Source organism: Syngnathoides biaculeatus, chromosome 3, assembly GCF_019802595.1.
Source record: "Syngnathoides biaculeatus isolate LvHL_M chromosome 3, ASM1980259v1, whole genome shotgun sequence".
Lineage (NCBI taxonomy): Eukaryota > Metazoa > Chordata > Actinopteri > Syngnathiformes > Syngnathidae > Syngnathoides > Syngnathoides biaculeatus.
The window spans coordinates 7,911,025-7,936,340 of NC_084642.1; the positions used below are offsets into that span (position 1 = coordinate 7,911,025).

The window sequence follows — 25,316 nt, forward strand, 5'->3', positions numbered from 1 at the left end:
TTTCAGACATTTTTGCCCCAAAGAAGAAAGCTGTGTCTTTTAGCAATGCTTCTGCAGCCAAAAGAAAATCCATTACCATGGAAATGAAGCTCAAGATCATAAAAAGTTTGGAGAAAGAGACGCGAACACCATCAAGGCTTCAGTGGGTCGACCGTGGTGACAAAGCTCGTATTTTAGCGCAAGTGAAGGGTTCTGTCCCCATGTCGGATACAATGATCACAAAACAAGGTTCTTTGATACTTGTCGAGATGGAGAGAGTTGAGAACCATGTTGCTCCGCAATAGCTAAGCACAGCCTCCCCTTCTTCTTCTCCATCCACCTCTCAGCAGTAATGCCAAGTACATCATCTTGTTTATACAAATTATTTTGATGTAAATTCTGACTTTAATGGTGGAATCCGACCTCAGTCGAAATTTAAGTTAAGTCGCTACTGTAGGAACAGATATCAGATGTAGAGCGAGGACTCCATGTATTCTGGTAAACCACTGTGAAAGCTTGTGTATTTTTGATTGGCTGCTGCGACGCTGTTCAGCAGCGCAAAACTAGCGGCCGATGGTCAGCTACAATGAAAAGTTGTTGCCAGGCTGCAGATCCGTTTCAGAAAGGCTGCCATGTTTTTTTAAACAATGTAAAATGCAAGTTTAGTAAAGCTGAGTATATGAAAACTGCGTGCGCCCTGACTTTCAGCTATCATACACACAATCATGTAGCAGACTACCAATGACAGGTAGTCGGGATCGAACATTGGAACACTGGTCTTAACTCGGCTATAAAAATATGATGAGAAAAATGAAGGGCAAATTCTTTCGTAATCCAACCAACAGAGTGTTTCCCCTGTGATTTAACAATTCCCACCAACCGCATGTTAAACTGCAGAGCGGAAAGTCTGCACTTGAGCGGGCATACCCTCTGCCTCCGATTGGAATTGTCGTGTTGAATTTATAGGAGTCTATCATTTATATACAGTACTGTATATTGGGGGAAAAAAACATTTGACTTTTCATCTATTACATGAATTATCAGGGTTTCTGCTGTGGTGTTGCCGTGCATTCTAACAACTTCATTAATTGATACTCTGCTTCTGACTTCAACTGCGACAAGATTTGGGTTGAACGGAGGGGAAATTGCTGGAGGTAGAATTAGCATTCAATTCTTTGCAGAAAATGAATGCTAATTAACTCGAGGGGAGGGTACTTGAAGAAATGGGGCAATTAACGGAAGCCTGGAGCAACTTTGCAGAGGACAAGGCTTGCAGTCTTCCTAATTAAATTCTCTCACAGACACCTGGCCTTTCACCTCCTCCTCCATTTCCGCCATCTCCCATGTGGCTGTCACAAAGAGGGCTATCTCTTACGCTTTGTGCACCTCTATTTCATCCAGGAAGTACAAAAATCTCCTATTTTTCACAGCCAAACTCTCTCTTCGTGTAATGACAGATACAATGAGCAAGTGGTAGAAATGATGCTCAGCACAAGACCAGTGGGCCACATATTCTTCGGTCACCTCAGCCCGTACCTTCCTGGTGCCGTTAGTTATTTTAATCAAATAGAAGCAACCCCCCCCCCCAAAAAAAAGTAACTTGCTTAACTGAACACACGATCACATTACATCCCAAGAGGAGCAAGTGCCATCACATACATCTTACAAGTACCAAAGAAAAGTTGTTAGAGGGGAAAAAAAAACGATCATTGAAAATGTTAGAGTTTAAGATTAAGGTAAGTCACGAAAAAAAAAAAAAAAAAACTTTTACGTGCAGACAAATGAATCACGAAGAATATTCCACTGTGAGTTCCCCATTTACAACAGATTCACACGAAATTGAAGACAAGGAACCACATTTACCTAGACTGATATCTGAGTGAACAAGACCTTATATGAAATATCATACATGTGTTAATCAATATTGTTTCAGAAATTTTATTTTTTATTCACGTCTGACTTTTTTGGTCAAAATAAATGGACTATGCTTACATAGTCCTGATGATGGAGGGCAGAGCTAGCATATAACAGCTACCACGAGCCCAGAGTGTCGAGAAAAGCGAGTTCCCGTGAAGATTTGATTATATTTTTACTTGTAGGGGTAGCACTTCATCGTCAAACTGCTGAATTATGCTTTAATAATCAATTAGTGTGCAGAGCTGTACATATGGTGCATGCAGGGGACAAATTGGCAAATACAAATACCAGTTATTCCACCCAAACAACTTTGCCAAAAGTAAAGTTTATGCCACTTATCAGGTGCTCATTATTAGATAAATTCTCATCTGTACTAATTCTGCAGTTCCGCTTACCTTTTGGCTTGGACATGGATACATTCTTGTAGCGAAGCGGTTGACCTGCGACTGTTGTCCAGGTCAAAGGCGCAGAAATTCGGTGTGGAGGCAGCATTATGTAAATTTGACATGTTGTTACGTCACAACCTGGCAAAGTACAGAACAGGTTGCTTTTCAGAGAACAGGCATCTAACAAAATATTTTCTTAGTTGTGTAGTTTCAAATTTGATTGCTGGCCAGGCACTCCGGAGACCCACCGACTTGTGTTAAAGCAATCGATAAAGTTTTGCCATAATCTGTCTGATTTATAGAAACCCACAAAAAAGGAAAATATTATACAAAGCACACACATTTTTTTAATATATTTCCAGTGAATTTTAATTATTTTGTTAGCTTTCCCTTAAGCAATTTTAGAGGATAAACACTGAGGCTCTATTTTATTGAACAATTTTACAGTTTTGGTCATCATCCGTCAGAAGTTGAGACACTGTTTTCAAAACACTGCTACCTGATTTAAAAAAGAAAAAAGATAGGGGAAGGGCTATGAAATCTGAATAATTTATAACATGAAAACAGAGCAAATCATTCCACTGAAAGGTCCCCCTCCTCAAAGTTATGGCAGGACAAAAAATGTGAAAAATTTGTTTATTTACCTTCAAAACATACACACACACACACACGTGACCTGTCTTTCTTAGTGAGAACTAACACTGAAATCCTTTAAAAACTGAGAAGTTATAGATTCTATCTATTAAAACAAAGGTAAACATCAAAGGCAAATGTGATGGATACCGGATGGAATTTTATCTGGGCCTGTATTATTCTTGAACAGCCTTGTTTGAACTTAAGACAACAGGCATAACGTAGCAGATAATCATACATAACACAATATTATTATACTTAAAATTGCTGTGTGTGTAGGATAAGGACGGTATATTACGTACTGCAACTCCTAGCACAGAAACATCTTCTTCTTTTCCTTTCAGCTTGTCCCGTTAGGGGTCGCCACAGCGTGTCATCTTTTGCCATCTTAGCCTATCTCCTGCATCTTCCTCTCTAACCCCAACTGCCCTCATGTCTTCCCTCACCACATCCATAAACCTTCTCTTTGGTCTTCCTCTCGCTCTTTTGCCTGGCAGCTCCATCCTCTGGACCCTTTTACAAATATACTCCCTCTCTCGCTTGTCTCTGGACATGTCCAAACCATCGTAGTCTGCTCTCTCGAATCTTGTCTCCAAAACATCCAACTTTGGCTGTCCCTCTAATGAGCTCATTTCTAATCCTATCCAACCTGGTCACTCCAAGCGAGAACCTCAACATCTTCATTTCTGCCACCTCCAGTTCTGCTTCCTGTTGTCTCTTCAGTGCCACCGTCTCTAATCCGTACATCATGGCCGGCCTCACCACTGTTTTGTAAACTTTGCCCTTCATCCTAGCAGACACTCTTCTGTCACATAACACACCAGACACCTTTCGCCAGCTGTTCCAACCCGCTTGGACCCGTTTCTTCACTTCCTGACCACACTCTCCATTGCTCTGTATTGTTGACCCCAAGTATTTGAAGTCGTCCACCCTCGCTATCTCTTCTCCCTGTAGCCTCACTCTTCCCCCTCTACTTTTCTCATTCACGCACATATATTCTGTTTTACTTCGGCTAATCTTCATTCCTCTCCTTTCCAGTGCATGTCTCCATCTTTCCAATTGTTCCTCTGCATGCTCCCTGCTTTCACTGCATATGACAATATTATCTGCGAACATCATGGTCCAAGGGGATTCCAGTCTAACCTCATCTGTCAGCCTATCCATTACCACTGCAAACAGGAAGGGGCTCAGAGCTGATCCCTGATGCAGTCCCACCTCCACCTTAAATTCCTCTGTCACACCTAAGGCACACCTCACCATTGTTCTGCTGCCATCATACATGTCCTGTACTATTTTAACACACTTCTCTGCCACACCAGACTTACGCATGCAGTACCACAGTTCCTCTCTTGGTACTCTGTCATAGGCTTTCTCTAGATCCACAAAGACACAATGTAGCTCCTTCTGACTTTCTCTATACTTTTCCACGAGCATCCTCAAGGCAAATAATGCATCTGTGGTACTCTTTCTAGGCATGAAACCATACTGTTGCTCGCAGATACTTCTGTCCTGAGTCTAGCCTCCACTACTCTTTCCCATAACTTCATTGTGTGGCTCATCAACTTTATTCCTCTATAGTTCCCACAGCTCTGAACATCCCCTTTGTTCTTAAAAATGGGAACTAGAACACTTTTCCTCCATTCTTCAGGCATCTTTTCGCCCGCTAGTATTCTGTTGAATAAGTTGGTCAAAAACTCCACAGCCATCTCTCCAAATTGCTTCCATACCTCTACCGGTATGTCATCAGGACCAACTGCCTTTCCATTTTTCATCCTTTGTAGTGCCTTTCTGACTTCCCCCTTGGTAATCATTTCCACTTCCTGGTCCTTCACTCTTGCCTCTTCAACTCTTCCTTCTCTCTCATTTTCTTCATTCATCAACTTCTCAAAGTATTCTTTCCATCTATTTAGCACACTACCGGCACCAGTCAACACATTTCCATCTCTATCCTTAATCACCCTTACCTTCTGCACATCCTTCCCATCTCTATCCCTCTGTCTGGCCAACCTGTAGAGATCCTTTTCTCCTTCTTTCGTGTCCAACCTGGTGTACATGTCTTCATATGCCTCTTGTTTAGGCTTTGCCACCTCTACCTTTGCCCTACGTCGCATCTCGATGTACTCCTTTCGCCTCTCCTCAGTCCTCTCAGTATCCCACTTCTTCTTCGCTAATCTCTTTCCTTGTATGACTCCCTGTATTATGGGGTTCCACCACCAAGTCTCCTTCTCCCCTTTCCTACCAGATGACACACCAAGTACTCTCCTGCCTGTCTCTCTGATCACCTTGGCTGTCGTCGTCCAGTCTTCCGGGAGCTTCGGTTGTCCATCGAGAGCCTGTCTCACCTCTTTCCGGAAGGCCGCACAACATTCTTCCTTTCTCAGCTTCCACCACATGGTTCTCTGCTCTACCTTTGTCTTCTTAATCTTCCTACCCACCACCAGAATCATCCTACCATCCTATGCTGTCGAGCTACACTCTCCCCTACCACTACTTTACAGTCAGTAACCTCCTTCAGATTACATCGTCTGCACAAAATATAATCTACCTGCGTGGTTCTACCTCCGCTCTTGTAGGTCACTATATGTTCCTCCCTCTTCTGGAAATAAGTGTTCACTACAGCCATCTCCATCCTTTTTGCAAAGTCCACCACCATCTGCCCTTCAAAGTTCCTTTCCTGGATGCCGTACTTACCCATCACTTCTTCATCGCCCCTGTTTCCTTTACCAATATGTCCATTACAATCTGCACCAATCACAACTCTCTCGCTGTCTGGGATGCTCAGAACTACTTCATCTAGTTCCTTCCAGAATTTCTCTTTTAACTCTAGGTCACATCCTACCTGTGGTGCATAGCCGCTAACCACATTATACATAACACCCTCAATTTCAAATTTTAGTCTCATCACTCGATCTGATACTCTTTTCACCTCCAAGACATTCTTAGCCAGCTCTTCCTTTAAAATAACCCCTACTCCATTTCTCTTCCCATCTACTCCGTGGTAGAATAATTTAAACCCTGCTCCCAAACTTCTAGCCTTACTACCTTTCCACCTGCTCTCTTGGATGCACAGAATATCAACCTTTCTCCTAATCATCATGTCAACCAACTCCTGAGCTTTTCCTGTCATAGTCCCAACATTCAAAGTCCCTACACTCAGTTGTAGGCTCTGTGCATTCCTCTTTTTCTTCTGACGCTGGGTCCGGTTTCCTCCTCTTCTTTGTCTTCGACCCACAGTAGCTGAATTTCCACCGACGCCCTGCAGGTTAGCAGTGCCGGGGGCGGGCGTTGTTAACCCGGGCCACGACCGATCCGGTATGGGATTCTTTAGATGAACGCTCATATTTGTTTGGCACAGTTTTTACGCCGGATGCCCTTCCTGACGCAACCCTCTGCATTTATCCGGGCTTGGGACCGGCCTACAGATTGCACTGGTTTGTGCCCCCATAGGGCTGCATTTAGCAGTTTCTAGCACAGAAACATCTGCAACAAACAAATTTGTTTCTGATTGAGTTATAGCACAATCCAAGGCAGACTAATAAAGGTCTTCATGCACACCCTCGTGGATAAACCACAGCAATGTTTTAAGGGGATACTTAAAGGTCAAGTGTCATCCCTATAAACATTCTAAAATGGATATTGAATTGAAAAATACATAACATTATTCACTTCAATGTTTATACTAAAATATAAATATGAGCGGAGAGCACATCATGAATGCGCAGAGTTGCGGAAGTGTCATTCGACATACAAGTGGTCGCCGTGACGTCACCCTGGACATTCGCCATTGAAAACAAGCTGTGGCCCCTACTGTGGGAAACGAACACGCCCATTCTTACACGAAAGCTCTTTTCGAAGACGAGAACATCTCGCAACCGAGTGAAGTTACTGGGGCAATATTACCCTATTGTTTCGAGCTATATTTAGATGATATGCGGATCACGGCCGAACCACGTCCGATCCACCTCCACGGTGATGAAAACAATGCAACCCGCGAGCGACGACGGCCAAACCGCCTCCCCCATCCGATCCACTTCGACGGACGAGCCACCGCGGCCCGGCGCCACAACGAGCCACCCCGGCCGACAAGGCCGAGTCGGTCGATAAGACCAGTGGAGATTCATAAGGCCTGCGGAGGCAGTCCTTCAGCGGCTGCTGCACGGAAGCTTTTCAATGCACACATCGACACATTTAGCAACCCTTACTCACGGATCACGTCCCCATCCCCCCACTATTCGTAGCTGTATACACACCTACCTGTCATTTGGAACACACAAAGCTCTTGTCATTTGGACCCGTGCAATCCATTTTTCATGACGAACCGGATGTTTTGGAAAAGTATGAAGAGCGAATCCATCCTGTTCGAGCAATATCCAGCACTGCAACAAAGCCGGCATTTTGGCTAACACGAAGGAACAACGAGCTATCTTCCCGCAGGTAAAACTAATGGAAACAAACGAGTCTGCTTGAGTGTGCTACTGCCTCCAATGTCACTTCCTGCTTCTTGTCGAAAACAAATTCCTCGAGAGGATATTCATGGCGGGAGTGACAGAAAGCCATATACGTCAAAATCATGTTTTGTGGTGAAAAAACAGATGGGTCCATAACGGGTGCTGTTTTTTTTTTTTTTTTTTTATTGATAACATACTAAAAAGACCTCGAAGGGAATATGTTTGCCATTGGGCTCTTTGTTACACAGCAAGTTGTCCGAAAAGGCTTGAATTATTGAAAAGTTGGACATGCATTCAAAACTTCAGAGAAGATCAAATTAAGTTAACGTGTAAAGGTCATAGTTCACTTTACATCCATCCTGAAATTTCACACCAAAGTCCCAAATATTTGGAGAGTACTGTATATGTACTGCATATAGTGTCCCGAATAATAATAATCATTCAAATTTACAGTATAATACTTGACGTTAATTAGCTGAGTGAGGCGCGATGCAGGCAGGAGGGAGTTTAAAATTCATTGGCGTCAGATACTCGAATTAGGTGCAAGGACAGCCCGGCTGGGTCGCTGTGCCCCAGGTCGGCCCCGACTGCAGCAGACGCAGCCTTCATAGAAAGGTGCGCCGTCTAATCTGGCCTCATTTTATGCCTCTTTAACCGTGACCAATGTATTTAAATGGCTGTTTCTTTGACAGATGCTCAGTTCAAATCATTCCTCACTGGGAATTTGTAGGAGTGACATTAAAAATCCTCCGGGCCAGCTAGCCCGAAGAGAACATTGGAACATCAAAAGGCCTAACACTTCAAAAACTTCAGCTAATGATGCTAGGCTAGCCCAACACTGGGGACAAGGAGGGCTTCAACTTTGTCAAACATACCCCTACCTGCGGAGGGGGGGGGGAATAATAATAATAATAATCCTCTCCTCCTTTAAAACAGGGATTTGGCTGTTCCCCTTATTCTACTTGCTCTGCATTTCGATGTGATTTAGAACGAGATTCATGATATGTTCCTCCTTATCTCTGAATCCACAGGAGAGCAGTCCAGGGGAACGTGCCTCGTAATATCCATCACATCTAAACCTGTTCATACCAAATGTATACAAGAAGGCCAGAATCACAAGCATGAACTCCCGCTCTCGCAGGTAGATGTACACTGGGGGACTCAGTCTTCAAATACTTGAAAGTGGTGCGCTAAGGAGCTGCACCTCTCATTTAAGGTGGAGGCAGACAGAACGAGAGAATGACAAGGGAATGAACGAATCTTATTTATTGAAGAAATTAGGAGTCGAGAAAAGCAGCTGGCAACATTCACTTTGAAGCCTGATCGGGGGTGACAGTTGGAATTAAGTAATAAACCACCAGATGAGTGGGGTGAACACAGGGACACACCTCCTATGACCGCTTTACGTCACATGTGCTGCAGAAGACACTACAAGCATATCCTAAATGTGAGAAACCATTTTCTGTGTGTGTACTTCTGCGTCACAATACTGAGAACAAGTATCTACGGTACTGTGGTGCTTTGAGATATGAGCAGTCGTTCAGATGATTTACTTGCATTGACTTGGAAGACAAAATGTGAAGCAGCACATGTAGAAGAACAATATAACAATGGGCCTAGGGGAGCATGTCTCTTTAAAGTAGACTTTACACCATTTATATCGTCCTGATCGGAATTGGCCAGTAATTGGCATTTTTTGCTGATCGGCTAATTGGTTTTAATCTCGCAATTCGCCCATCCCATCAATGACATCATTGATCGGCATCATGCATAGTATATCTGAATCCAAAACCTGGTTTATTTTTATATAATTGCATTTATACTTTTTTTGGGTGTGTGTCTTTTGACGGAGTACTATAAATATCTGATGACCAATAAAGTTATTTAAAATAAAAATGCCGGCACCAAAGGAAAGACAAAACGGCGCGTATTGCGCAGATCAGACAAAAAGACAAATTTACGCTCGCGATTGCACGATGTCGGACTACTGCCGCATCCCGTTTTATACGAAGTTCGGGCTTTATCTGGTCAACTCAAATGCGACCGGATACACACGGTCGCGCTGACTGTGTTATAAGCAGAAAATGGGGGGAAAAAAAATGTGCGTTCGTGGCCATCGGTGCTCAGGACAGGCGAGGACGTTCGTGTAAGGCTGCTTGATTTATGTTGATACGGCTTACAAAATGTTACGTAGCCTAGCATGCTCGTGCTACCGCTGGTGGTTGTATCTACCGGTAACAATGTGGTAATGAAATACATGATCATATAGTGCAATTTTTCTTTTTAAAAAGATATGGATTTTTTATAGGGGAGGGCTGGAACAGGTTAATGGCATTTCCATTCATTTCAATAGGGAAAGGTGATTTGACAGATGAGTTAGGAAATACTTAGACATGAGACCAAAAAGAGGAAAAGTCTGTACCAACAATACTTCACGAAAAATTCACAAATAAATAGCTTCAATACATGTTAATAAATGATATTTGGTTCAGGGATATCACACATGATCCAAGCTTTGCAGTTTTTTCCTGACGCCCTGACTTCAGTACTTTTAGAAACCACAAATATAAATAATATGTACAGTACATCTCTCATTCTGACAAGGACCGTAGACTTTGTTTTAAAAGGGCGATTGAATTACATGTACGTGTGTCTTGGAAACTAAACAGCTGCCAGATTTCACCCCAAAATTATTAAATTCAACAGACGAAAGTTAAATGTGAGTTCCTTCATGTTTCAATTACATATCCCCCAGTATGCCTACTGGCATAAAACATGTAACAAATCTTGGTTCCTTGACACTAAAAACTGCTCATTTGGCTTTAGTAGACATACAGAACAAACTGAATAAGCCCAAGCTGCCACTCCTGTGCTCAAGCTTCTTCAAGGTAATTTCTAAGTATGATGCCGTTATGTCTGAAAACAGATTGCGGCGTCCAAGTAAATCTATTTACCAGTTTTCCCTTTTGTCATCAGTTGTAAGTGGTCAAGCATGCTGCACGCTAACCCTTGTAAACAAAAAGACAAAAATATGCACCAACACTAAGGCTCAGTTTCCCCTGAAGAAAATCCATTAAAATAAATTTGGCTAGATGAAAACCTGCAAGCATTAACCTTGAACAGCTGTCCTCAAGAACTGCAGGGCCTGCCCTCAGAATAATAAGCCAACAACCCCGTTAGCCGCATACCGCGTGTGTTTAATTTCCAACATCTGCCAGCTTCACGCTTCTATGCTTTCCAGCCCCGCTGCACATTCTTCGCAAATCCGGTAGCTTCCTTCTCCTGCATTTGTAAACGTTGTTGACGGTGGAAACGTTCCATGTTTACTTTGAATCCCTGGCCGTTTGCGACCTGGCTTGAATTACCTGCATCTGCTCACTTTGCTGTTTTCATTGCCTGTATCCTTCAAAAAAAAAAAAAAAACGACTTAGCATTGTAAAGTGTTACCAGTAGTTACACTGCATTTATGCAGCACTTGCCTAGCTAACTACTTGAGGCACACACAGACTGTGTGAACACAGGGGTCTGGATGACTTCAGGAAATCTCCAATTACCAAACAACTCTCATATTTATTCAGTTTAAAATCCTTATGATGGAAACGTGAAATAATTTCAATCATTTACATGAAGTTAGTCAAGATCCTAGTTTGATAATACAACAGCTACATGAAGATTAGTATGGTAAAATTGCACCCTGGACTTTAAAGTTTGATGAGAAACATCTATATTTATCACCACACACTTCTTACAGACAACTAGCAATGGTGGAGGGGAGTTGAAAGAAAAAGAAACTTAAGGACCAGTCGACTCCTCGTCGCCTGAGGACCTTTTTCTGCACCCGCTTGCTCCGTTTGGCACCAGTGGAAAAGCAGATTTTACACCGTCTGGGACACAAATTGGCATTCTGAACTCTGGTTATTCCTCCTCTATAATTTAATTAAGAGGCACTTCTGTCAGCCGAGGAAGAAATGAGAACATTATGAAGTTTGACTGACAGACAGACATAAAAGTGTTAGCAATTTGACTACACGCTGAGCATGAGTGGAAAACTTCAGAGGCTCGGCTAGAGGCTTTGAATTGTTCCAACGGCCGTGCTCGCTGGTGACTTCAAGTGGAACCTTGAGAACGGAATCAAGTTACCAAATTGGCAGCTTTGAACTTCAGTCAAAGGTCTCGTGACAACCTCGAAAACTACAAGACATGAGTTGAAATGCGAACATTATATAAGAGCTTTTAGAAGAACACATTTGCGCAATAGAGTCAGTTTTATTCTATTTTTACAATCTAGATTTGATGTAAAAACATACAGGATTTTCCTTACGCTTTTGACAGTTATGAATGAAGTGGTAACAAAATTACTCGGATGATTAAAACCAAATCGATTGTATTGCCTCGCAGTAATTTTTAACTTGCTTTTACAATATCAATAAACAACATGAATGCTCTTACAAAAAAAAATGTTTTTCCTTCATTTGTTTTTGCTGTAAAGGTTAAATCGAGGCAGCTGGGTTACTTGCTGAATTTGATTTTTTGTTTTTTTTCCCCAAAACATTCAAGAATGACTCTTGGCCCATTATGCTATTCAGGTAATGATGTATAGTTTGTGATGGTAAAAGCTGTCAAACTGTTATCATATTTTCATCGATGGAGCAAAAAATAAATGACAAAAGGGATTAGACGTGAGCTATTCAAGACAGTTTGCCACGATTATCCATCGGCGATCACGGATGTTGTAGTCATGCTATTGGCTAAATTACAAGGTATCGTCGTATCACTGCTGTTATTTTAAACTAAAGTGGCTGCAAATTACTAGATTACAGCCCTTGGATTGCCTTTTTTCAACAAGGTGCCCTTCATTTGGGGCTAAATTGGAATTCAAACAAAAGGGCAAGATTCCTCTCATTTCGCACTCAAATCTTTGCGCGTGAAAGGAGATAATATATTACATAGTCCCGATCATAAATTTACAACCTCTTAACAGACTATAAGGAATAATTGTGCTCTTCAAAATGTCAAGGGCAGGTGTCTGAGATGTTAATGGCAACAGTAAAACAAGACAGAGAGGTCATAGATATTTTTGACAGTGTACATTGCACAGAGCATATTCGTCGGGGATGCGCTTTCCATGGAGAATTTATATTTCTGGGGAGAGTTCAGCTGTAAACATGGAGGGTATGTCCATTTTGACTGAGTCATAAAATGAATGAGAATACAGCACATCATTGTCGCAATTAGGTGCATGTGGTAAAACTAGACGCGTTTAATTGCACTTCCGATACGCACGATGTGGAAGAATTACATTACTGGTCACTTGCCATTTAATGATCACCGTACTGTACAGTACAAGGTGGAGTGCACGTCTCATCTGACATGAGTGTACTGTAGCCAAAATTGTACTTACGTAAGAGTAAGTGTATTTTAGAATTTAACTAAAATAGAAGTTTGTTTGTTTTTTTAAAGTCATCCAAACTTGAGGAAGAGGACGAACACAGTGAAAAAAATAAGTACTCAATAACATCAGATTTTTTTCTTTTTAACTCAGACAATATCAAAAAGAGAGGAATGTGCAACTTCAGATATTCTATCCATCCATTTTCTGAGCCACTTATCCTCACGAGGGTCATGGGAAGTGCTGGAGCCTATCCCAGCTGTCAACGGGCAGGAGGCGGGGTACACCCTGAACTGGTTTGCCAGCCAATCGCAGGCAGATGGAGACAAACAGCTGCACTCACAATCACACCTAGGGGCAATTTAGAGTCTCCAATGAATGCATGTGTTTGAGATGTGGGAGGAAACCGGAGTACCCGGAGGAAGCCCACGCAGGCCGGGGGAGAACATGCAAACTCCACACAAGGCAGGGCCGGGATTCAGACCCCGGTCCTCACAACTGTGAGGCCAAAACTCTAACCAGATGCGCCACCAAGCTTCTCTTCAGACATTTCCAAACAATATATAAACACAAAAGCGAGTTTATTTTTAGCCTTTTCACGTGCATGGGAAAGACAAGACTGCTCGGAGACAACACGTAATCCGTGGATCAGACTACAAAACAAACGTCCTCTTTCGTCATTGCACGATTTCAGACTACTGCAATAAAATATTATATCCCAATACCACTTTTTTTTTTTTTTTTTACTTTGTTCGGAGTTGATCTGGTCAACTCAAATGCGACCAGACACACTTGTAACTGTAAAGATGACAAAAAGAGTGCATCGCACCGACAGTATTCTTTTCCTTTCGGGTTGTCCCGTTCGGGTTTGCCAAAGCGTGTCATCTTTTTCCATCTAAGCCTAACTCGTGAATCTTCCTCTCTTAACACCCACTGTCCTCATGCCCTCCCTAACAACATCCATCAACCTTTTATTTGGTCTTCCTCTCGCTCGTTTGCCTGGCAGCTCCATCATCAGCACACTTCTACTAATATACTCACTCTCTCATTGCTGGACATGTCCAAACCATCCAAGTCTGCTCTCTCGAACCTCGTCTCCAAAACATCCAACTTTGGCTGTCCCTCTAATGAGCCCATTTCTAATTCTGTCCAACCTGCTCACTCCGAGCGAGAACCTCAACATCTTCATTTCTGCAACCTCCAGTCCTACTTCCTGTTGTCTCTTCAGTGCCACCGTCTCTAATCCGTACATCATGGCCGGCCTCACCACTGTTTTGTAAACTTTGCCCTTCATCCTGGCGGAGACTCTTCTGTCACATAGAACACCAGACACCGTCCGACAACTGTTCCATCCCACTTGGACCCGTTTCTTCACTTCCTTACCACACTCCCCATTGCTCTGTATTGTTGACCCCAAGTATTTGAAGTCATCCACCCTCGCTTTCTCTTCTCCCTGGAGCTTCACTCTTACCACTCCGCCCCACTCATTCATGCACATATATTCTGTTACACCTCAGCTAATCGACAGTATTATAAGAAAATGAGGGGGAAATGTGTGTTGGTGGTCACTGGTGCTCAGGACAGGGGAGGAAGTTCGCGTAAAGCTTGCTTGATGTATGCTCACGTACTTTTATGATACGGCTCGCAAGCAGCCAACAAAACGTTACATAGCCTAGCATGCTGTAGCTAGCGCTAGTGGTTGTGTGTAAACATGCTGCCATTCTGTTGAACGCATGATCTGACCAGAGCAAGGATTCTGTATTTTTTTTTGAGCCAAGGCACATACTTTACATTTGGAAAATCTCACGGAAAACCAACAAACAATGCCTCACTGGCATAAATATGTGAACATAGCTATAAAAAAAAAAAAATGTCCTGCGCAATTAAGAACAGGTGTATACAGATTATGAACAGGCCATTTAAATGACTCATTGCGATAGGATCGGTGATCACTTATCGGGTTTTTTTTAATTTTGGTGATCAAAATCATTATCATGTAAAGTCTATAAAAAATACGTAACAATTTTGAGTTAAACAACTCATCACTACTCACCTTCGCCTCTCACTCAACCAAATCTGGGTCTAGCATTACAAAATGCGAGTACATAAAACGGTTAAGCAGCTATGAAGAGAAATTGTAGCGCTTAAACTTAGTTTGACCTAAGTTTGAGTGTTCTTTTTCATTTTCACTGCATATGAATATAAAAACGAACAAAGAAGTGTAGCGTGTCTCGCAGTCGGTGTAGCCCATTCCTCTGTTCCAGAGTCCCAACTTTTTAATTTCCTGAGACTGTAATTAGAAGGAATGAAAAGAAAGCCAACCATGAAAATGGCTCCATGTTTCCATTTTCTTCCCCTCTCCTCGTGGATGGTTTTTATTAATTTCACTTAATTATCCCACATTGCTTTTTTTATGTTTTTATATATACTGGGCCATCTCTGCTCTCCTCCCACCATGTGGTCTTTTGTAATTTAATAAAGCCTCATTAGAGTAGAAAGTTGATTAAAGAAATTAAGCCCCAGTGGTCACCACAGCTGCCGTCCGCCCAATTTCATAAAAACCTCCAATACTTCACATTATGAACATGTCAAGCAAAAATTATCACCACAGGACACGTTCCACATAATGTGGGTTACTGCAATCGCCAATAAAGGGAATATCTCGCTGAAACTTGAAGAATGGAAAACATTTCATCGGAATTAGAAGTCAGGCTTTTCTTTTTCCTTTGTCCCTGATGCCATTCATACTCGATCAAGCTTTCACTTTTGTTCGTCTCCACTTTTCAAATTTTTAGCCACTTCCAGCGCCGGATTTTGCTCCACAACGCTGTTTTGAAGCCATTTTCTTATACTAGTTCTACCTTTTTAAGTGGAATGATGACACTGGTTTGCAATCCTCAGGAGAGCAATGAGGAAACATCCCACCTTACTGCCCTCTGCTTGGTTTTGCTGTAATTGCATCAAAAGTAATTACTAAGACTCTTTGGAATAGTCCCCCACCCCCCACCCCCCACACACCGAGTTAACACATCTATGTTGCAACATAAACAAAATAAATTAAAAGCTATATGCAATATCTACCGTGCGGTATACAGTTAAATAGCTTATTACCACTAGAGAGACAATTAACGCTTGAAATGATAGCCGAGATCTAGTGGCAGTTTTGAACCATAAGTTATTGATTTGGAAATGAAAACCTGTGCTCTTCAAGGTTACAGCCAGCCCAGGCTCATTACTACTCCGTCCTTGAGAGGCCCGCACCGGCGTGCAGAGGACCGCTTTAATGAAGGTGAATTTAATGGGATTTAATGTAGCTGGGGGCAATGGAGCGGCGGAGATATGGTTTTAACAAAGAGCAAGGGACCAAGGGTACAGCCAACAGAGCAGTCATTTCCCTTTCTTTCTTTTATATATATATATATCCCCCCCCACGTTTGAGCAGGCAAAGTAAAACCACAGCACATTGTCAACTAAGTAAGCCAGAAGTTATGAGGACACTCCAGGCCTGCAGCTTTTCATCTTCCAGTGATGCGACTACTTTACAGTGGCATTATTCAGATTACAATCTGACCACATTCAGCTTTGTTCCATCGGACGATAACACATTTTCCCACATCTTGGTCCAATTAAACTAAGGTCGGTGTTTTGGGGCCTTACAAAAGCTGGAACGAATTGGGAATAGTTCAAAACAGCAGTAGGTGTGACAGCTTCCGCACTCCTGCGAGCCTCGTGAGGATAAGCACCTCAGAAAATGGATATTTGTATATAGTGGAAATGTATTAACTTTACTCAAACTTTAAATGTTGACAGATTTGTGCTCCTTTCATGAGTTTGAATGTGAACACAATGCCACAGTTAGGCAGACGCGTGGACAACTGGTGAGACTGCCTCACAGTTCTTAGGACACAGGTTCAAATCCTGGCACCATCTGTGTGGGGTTTACATATGCGCCCCGTCCCTGCATGGGTATTCTCCAGGATGTCCAATTTTCTCCCACATCCGAAAAACATGCACTCATTGGAGACTCTAAATTGCCTTTAGATGTGATCGTACTGCGAATGTTTTCGTGTGCCCTGTGATTGACTGGCAACCAGTTTAGGGTTTACGCCCCCCCCCCCTCTCCCCCAAAAGGCCCTAAGATAGCTGGGATAGGCTCCAGCACGCCCACAACTCTTGTGAAGCAGCTCGGATGATGGATGGATGGACATCCCAGTTATAAGCGGGTGTGCACGACGTTACCTCGGTTGTGTATTTTTACTTAAATTCTGGAAAATATTTATTTTCACATTCAATAAAGTTGTACAAGGTTATACGTCGCAAAAGGTTTGGACATGATAAATCTGTTATATTTTTTTAAATGAAAAAAAAAAAAACTTGGCATTTGCGTGTAGACATTTTATATGGACGCTCGTGACATTTTCAAAGCGGCTTAATATAACTATTAAAACTGACCACAAGCCTTTCAACACAGTTTTTAAAAGGGCCACTGTCATGAAATTGATTATTTTTAGTATGTTATTAAGGAAAAAAAGGCACCCATCCGTTTTTTTTTTTTTTTCCCCCACCACAAAACATGATTTTGACGTCTTGGGCTTTTCTGTAACTTGCACCATGAAATCCTCACGAGGGATTTGTTTTTGAGAAGAAGCAGGAAGTGACGTTAGTAGCAGACGCCCACTCAGGTGGTCTCGTATGTTTTACTCGTTTTACCTGCTGGAAGGTAGCTCATTGTTCCTTCGTGTTCGCCAAAATGCCGGCTCGTTGTATTGCTGGATATTGTTCGAACACTCGAGAGGATGGATTCGCTCTTCATACTTTTCAAAAAGACCCGGTTCGTTGTGAAAAATGGATGGAACGGGTGCAAAGGACGAGAGCTTTGTAGGTTCCAAATGACTGGTAGGTGTGTATACAGCAACTAAAAAAATAATAATAATAGTTCAACCATGCTGAAATATTTTCAGGAAGAGCTTTCAAAAACCTGATATGTTACTAAGATCTATTCATACGCTCCCGTTTTGCATCTCCAGTTTAGCAAAGTGAATATGCCTCGGGCTTCGAGACAAGCACTTTTATATTCATAACCCGCTTCTGATACAGTTTGTGCATATTGATCTCACAGATTGCCTTGTGCCGCTCAGGTCTTCAGTGACGAGTTCACCATCACCCGGCTGTGCCTTCATCTTCGTGTGAACGTGTACTTTTCGCAAATAATATTAAATGTCTCATATAGCTGACGAGATCACAAAAAGGGGGGTGGGGGTCAACTTTCATAATTTGTCTTGAAGTCCTTGCAGAGATACTGTTTTTTGGGTTTTGTTTTCTTCCTGCCTCTGAAAGCCTTCCGGAGAGCTGACAGGGTGCTAATTCGCATACAGTAAGTGTGAAAAGATGTGATTAAAGATGCCAAAGCCTTGATATAATAATAGGTGTAGAAGTACTTAGCAATCACGCAGGACCGACGGCCAAACTCATTACGATCGCCGCCTTCTCATGAAAAGCTCAAATCCTTGTTTGTCTTCCGCTCTTTGAGTCAATTCATAAGCATGTAAGATGATCTGTCCTTGAATCAGCACTCATTTAAAGATTGCATTTGACTGCTAATGAGACACTACACAACACACACACTGCAGCTCGAAAAAGAGCCCTTCCTAGAATAGCAAATGAGGACAAAATGTTTTCCTTTAAAAAAAAAAAACATCTGCCAGGTTAAATGGTTGTTGATAAGTTGCATGGTGAGGAGAACGAATGCAAATTGAGCCTCACTCACAACATATGCACAGCTTGCCTTTTTATGCTTGATGTTGTCTCCAGCCGCCGTCACGCATGACATTAGGAAAAGCAGTCAAGACTCTTAAAGTATTTTAATACGTTTCAGTAGGGGTGTGATGACATTTCACAGTTTTTAACTTCTTTTGACACACGTTATGCCTTTGCCATTAAAGACTAAAGTAGGGATAGGCGAGTATCAACATCTAGCCGTATCAAGACGATATTTGCCTTATTTCAAATTATCGCGTAACTGAGAAAGTCTTCTTAGCCAGTAATTGATGTACTGTACAGTTCTTGTTTATGTTCAGTCATCTCCAAATAGCTGATTCGGCAACTAGTCAGCAGTCACTCACATTTGAGGAGCGTGACCGGCTCGCGCGCCTTCGTGCTAGCACATCTGCACAGTCGAGCACGAAAAATCACGCGCGTAAAATTTGTTACGAGTGGAAAAAATAGATATTGAAAGACGTCGCTTATTTTGTGTAGTCTTGACATTGATTTACGTGTTTATTTCATAAACGTTAACAAAACAAGCCTGCTCCAAACAATCAGTATTCCCCTGGAAACAGGAAATGCAAGTTAACCGTTCTGAGCATGTACTTAAGTTAGGCCAAAAGCGCACGTTCCAAGCTGCTTCACGTACTGCGAGCGCATTTACGTCGAAAGTCATCAGCATCATGAGCCGTGTCAAAGGAAATTCAGTTATACTTAAAACATTTCTGGGATATAACACAGGTAATGTTTCAGTATCTAACTATAATAAGTGTGAGATAGTGATTTGCTTTGACTTGATCTAAGCTCTAACGGTCGTTTTCCCGTGGTACGCGTTATCTTGAAGTCGAAAACTTTTCCTCTCTACATGCTTTAGGAAGATATAGATGTACTGCTATCTTTCATCAATGGATTGACAATAGATACCGCCGTAAATTACACTAGATTATAACAATACATCACGATTGTCGACAGGAATGTTTGTCACAATGTATTGCTAGCTTGTTGCCACTAATGCCGATTATGTTTCGCTAAATTTTCAGCATTTTCTAAACATTGCCGGTATAGACCGTTCGTGTTTAATCCTTGACAGGCCAGTGCATTTGACTTTTCTTCAGATGTTTCTCTGGTCAAGAATTTTTATTGATGAAAAATTGCAAATACCGTTTTATATCATGTTCTACTAATATCAGTTGAAATTGGAAATTATCATTTCTGAGTTTAACATTTTTGTATTCTACTTTAGTTGTGTATTTGTTTTTTTATTTTTAAATTTAAATTATATTAATCCAGTAAATTATTTTAAGGTTTTGAGATTCCATCCCAAATCACACCCGCAACTTTATCTGCGAGCATGACTGGTGGACCACACCCGTGCATTTTTCAAATGTGAGTGACTGAGTCAGGCTGGTAATGTGGTATTGGTGAGGACGTATCAGAGTATTTTTGCTAAATTTGTTGAGTACAGCTATATAGTTGTCGAAGTGGTACTTTAACATTTTATTTACAGGTAGAAAAAAATGTTTTAATGGAGCGGTTTGACAGATGTGATTCATTTCCATGGTCATATAGTGAAATAGGTTCCAAAGCAGACACTTTAAATTAAGACTTAAGATTGTTATTGTCTAGTACAGGGGCGTCAAACATTTTTGTCGCGGGCCACATTGTACTTGCGGTTTTCCCTCAAAGGGCAGTCATGGCTGTGAAACAAAAATGTATAACCGCCTCATCATATTTACACATGAAATTTATTACCTAGTTTTGGAATCAGAAATCAAGGGAAATGAGTTTGATAACACAAAAATGCTTGTGATAGCTCAATGTTATCATTTATGATATGACAATTTGAAATTTTGGTACAGATTTGAACAAAAAAAAATAATGGAAGTTGATACACATGATTTGCCTCCGCGGGGCACATAAAAATCATGTAGCGGGCCAGATATGGCCCCCGGGCCTTGAGTTTGACACCTGTGGTCTAGTACATCATAATTTTAAAAAATGAATCAATAGTATGATTTCTAGATTTTAAAAAGGGCAAAACAAAAAAAAAAAAAAAATCTAGCTTAGAGTCACATTTCCCACGAGGAAAAAAAAATGACAAAAGAAGCTATCTTTACTGGTAAGTGGACAGGATTCTTGTCAAAACCAGTTAGTTTTTGAAAACAAACTAAAACACTTTGATGGTTGTAAAAACAGAGTGCATCGTGCTCACATCTGTTGTTGCCATCAACTTTCATTGGAGCTGTCTGTCATCCCTAAAACGCGACTAATGTGAAGGGCTTGGGAGCGAGCCGTTTGAATTCAACACTTTCACAGAGGGAAAACTAACAATCTTCAGAGCGGTCTCCATCTTTTTTTTTTTGTTCATACCACAGCCATGTACACACTTCATAAGCGACGGCAAATTGCGCACAAGTCAAAAGGTCCGTTTCTTATCCGCAGCATATATTGACGCGACTTTAAACCGTTATTGATCCTGACGCACAGAATCTCAAACCGCTCTTATGATGTTAAACACAACAAGAAGAGAAAAAAAAAAGGCACTTGAAACAGATGGGTCGCATGTGAAGATATCTGAAGAGGGCCCCGCGAAGAATTGCTATATTAATTCTGACAAGAAAAGCGGCATAAAAAGCCCTGCACTTGATCCATTCTTGAACTTCTGTTCGCGGTAAACTGTTCAACCCAGGTCTCGGATTACTTAATTGACACCACTTGAAGTAATTCCAAGTTCAAGATCAGGCGTACTCAAAATATATCATGAAAGGATCCCATGCCTCAAATTTGTTTTATGTGCTCGAGAGAACCCGACGAGGGCAACCCAAGTTAAAAAAACAGGTCGGGACCAAAGAAAAACACTTAATTAGCCTCTTGGTAAGAAGACCAGTTCAATGCCACTCTGATATGAAGAAATAAAATAAACTACCAAGAAAACCGGTGCTTTTCACACCTTCTGGAAGAGCACCTGGTTGCCTAGCAACATACAGTACCTGACAGGACAGCGCCTGAGAGACTCACCAGCCGAGCAATCAAATTCATAAATGGCAAATCTATCACCTGATCGTCCATATTGTCTTAAATTATAGACACGATTCCCATCTAGCACATTAAAGGAGGACTTTGTCCAAAATTTCTACGTACAATAAACCCTCCAATCTGAACTAATATTATTCTTACATTAATTTTAGACATTAACTGAAAAAAAATTGAAAATAAAGAACATTTTTTAAATCCACATAATATCTGGTTATGTGCCAGCTTTCACAGCCAGACCCGGAAGAAACGCCTTTGACCTCGCCCGTGATGTCACCGGTGCTTAGCATTCCAGGCCATTCTTTCGAGCTAGACCGAGATGCCAACATGTTGTGCCCCAAACTGTAACAATAATGAGAAAACCCACCCAAATTTGTCGTTCTTTAACGTCCCGTGGGGTAATTTAACCATTAATTATTAACGAATTAATGTAATTATTTTTGTTTTGTTTGTAATTATTTTTCACAAAAAAATCGACCACAAAATGCCAGATAGTGGACGTTCTCTGTTCGGTCAAACCGCATCCACGAGCAATGGGGGGGTTCAGAACAGGAAGCACTGCAGACGTGGCAAACGTTGATCAGCTGTCAGTTTTCCAGCCGGGCTCATTGGAACGTCTGCGCGAGAGAAGAATTTTCATCATACTTTTCCAATTTAGAGATGTTTTGAGGTGAAATCTGCGGACACTGAGCCATCATCTACTAACTCTTAATGTCTGCTTCCATTCCTATTTTTTTTTTTTTTTTTGACAAAGTCCTCCTTTAAGCTCAACATATCGCGCTGAGTTGTTCTTTTTTTTTTTTTTGGGTGGGGGGCATCGGTGGCCATCGTTCCTGCCTGTCCAAATTGTAGAAAGAGCAACAAGTTGAATGAGTTCTTCTTGTCGTCTGAACTCATTTATTCTTCACCTGAATGAGATTTTTGCTCGTTACAATGTCCGTCTTGCTGTCCAAGTCACTGAAAGCTGATACTTGTACAGATAAATCATCACCGCCGACTGCAGTGCCGCACAGCACATTAGTGATCGTTCCTTTTGTTCACTTGTGCAGGTTTTACTTAACGCTCCAAGGAAAAAAAATAAAACAGTAGTCCACAAGAATGGCATGTTTGGGGGGGGGGCCCTCAAAGTGGAAACGCATTCATTAAAGATTTTGTTGGTATCTCTAGGCTAGCATTTGTGCAACAGGTAAAACAGGAACATGAGAAATATTATTTGAGCAGTAACTTTTTTTTGTATGAAACTTTTTTTCCTATATTAAGTTTCTGAACATTATTGCTTTATCAATGACCCTGAGAGATATGCTCTACCACAAAGGGATTTTAAAAATGGAGAATGTGGGGTCCATCTAGTGGTATGTAAAAGAATTGGTGAATTAAACGTTAAAACTGTACTTTGTTTAAGCAACTACAGTATTCAGTACAATTCAGTTGTATTTAATTATAAGAACATTCATACAGGCGCATTTTTTAACTTGAGTGAATAACATTACTTTCAGGATAGTTTTTTTTATTTTTTAAGCACAGTACTAATCTTCAAATGGTGTAGAATGTCACATTGGCTTACAATAACATTAAATATAGGTACCAGTAAGCGTGTATCTATTGCTCGTAGGCTATTTACTCAACAAGCTACAGGCTTTTGTGGAACGTCAATATTACTGTATTCTGATTTTCACTGCCTTTGTTTTATGTTCCTTATCACTGTATACCAATATTAATTTTTTTGATCATATTACTTGTAATGTGTGCGGTTTTAATTGTCTTTTTTTCAATATTTTGTTTGTCATTTTTATCGGTTTTTATGCCATTTTAAATGTTTTATCTCTTTGTTTTCAAATGCCTTTAATCATGTAAAGCACATTGAGTTACTTCGTGTATGAAATGCGCTATACAAATAAATTTGCTTTGCTTAATGACGAAGAAGACATTTCCTATCTTATACACAATACCAAAATGTGCGTATCCAGTAAATACACATACTACAAGTCTTACACAAAATGTAGTTGACAAATAGTTGACTAACTTCACCAAAATGTACAGTCGACAAATTACTGTCAAAAATAAAGGTGAGTAGGATATTCTTTCAAATCCTGATTACAATCTGATATTTAATTTTTTTTTTTTTGATTTAGCCATTTATGATGCATATTGATCAATTCAATCAGACAGTTTTGAGGACCATTTGTTGATGTGATCACTGGTGATGTTACTCCTACACAAATGGTGGCTCAAATCTACTGTTGCTTCCAACGCTACTTTTATGAGTTTTATCTACTATTAATGTCAGTACTGTGTTTACTTCAGTGATTTCCAACCTTTATAGAGCCAAGGCACATATTTTACAATTGAAAAATCCCACGGCACACCAACAAAAGTAAATGTCACCAAAAATGGATCGATTAATTACTGTATGTACTCCCTGCCATCTAATAGAAGAGGATTTTTTTGTTCCGTCTGTCCTTGTGCCTCACTGGCATAAATACATGAATAAAGATACATTATTTCTTGGAATAAATATTTTTTTTCAAGCAATTACATAAAATTGGATAACTTCCCACAGCACGCCTAAAGAGCGCTCACGGCACACTAATGTACTCCGGCACACTGTTTGGGAATCACTGCTATATTTATTACTTACTCTGTATTTTAACAAGTTATTGAGAAGTTTGTTCATTTATCTACGCAGTTTTCCATGCCCACATCACTCAAATGGTCTTAATAAACTCTGAAATTGATAAGGACAGCGATGGAAATCAATTAATCTTAAATTTTATGAAGACTGCAATATACTGCATTTTTGTATTAGTTATATTATATTATGCGTGGAGATATAGGATTTGTTTTTTTTTTTTTTTATTTCAGTTTTTTAGATGGTACTGGGCCAAATAGGTTTGGGAAACACTAAATTAAAGACAAACAGTGAGCTACTGATTGTTAGCTAACACACAAACTCAGCAGCGAACAGTTCTATTTTTTTAGCTGATATAAATATCGTACGAGCAAGAAGGCATTGCCATAATCGACAACCAGTGGTAGAAACTTAAATGCACCGTCATTTTGGCCTTGCGTTTACAACTTAGTTCAACGTGCTTTTCGTTTATTTTACTTTTCGACTCAAACGTGTTGACATTTGAATTGACCTGTCATCACGTCCAGGTTACAAAACTTACGTTTGAGTTAACGCTGCCCGGTTGCATGTGTTCCCAAAATCTTTTGTGTCACTCTTGTGTATGATCTTAGATTTAGATCTTGTGTGTGATTTTAACCGACAAATAAGTCGCGAAATTAATTACGTACTCACCTGTTGCGGATGAAGTGGAAAATGACGCGGGTGTTCTTTCGTTCAGGAGAAAGAATCTTTGAATGAACGAGACGAACTGAATCAACGTGTGAACTTATTCGTTCGAGATTCGGAGCACTGAATCGGTCTGTCACTCCCTTCTGAATCTTGGGTGACAATCCCGGGGGGTAACTTAGTGAACCGATTGATTCTTTCAGTGGACTGCTGTTCTGGTGTACTGAAGAAATAAAGAGTGATTCAGTCCAGGAAATTGACTTTAAGTGAATGGATAGATTCAATCAGTGAACTGGTGTACTGAAGAGCTGAAGAGTGATTCGCTCAGGGGAGAGGAGTTGAATCGATCGGTCGAGATCTGTTCAGCATCAGTGACTCCTTTGTTGAACTTCATTTGTGATCTGCTAAGAACATTGAGTGATTCGTTTGCATTAATTTTATTCATTTTAAAATGCACTCGCAATTCATGTGCA

At 40.9% G+C, this 25,316-nt stretch overlaps 1 protein-coding gene across 6 annotated transcripts in view; it reads right to left on the reverse strand.

The window, feature by feature from the left end:
• Positions 1 to 25,043, reverse strand: part of zfhx3b (zinc finger homeobox 3b) — a 418,235-nt gene extending 393,192 nt beyond the window's left edge. For 4 of the 6 annotated variants that reach the window (XM_061813996.1, XM_061813993.1, XM_061813994.1 and 1 more), the window contains exons 1-2: positions 24,850 to 25,043; positions 2,292 to 2,420 (exon numbers count right to left, since the gene is read on the reverse strand). The gene's annotated coding sequence lies outside the window, so the exon portion shown is untranslated. The other 2 variants (XM_061813995.1, XM_061813997.1) reach the window with 2 other exon arrangements.
• Positions 25,044 to 25,316: the final 273 nt, after the last annotated feature.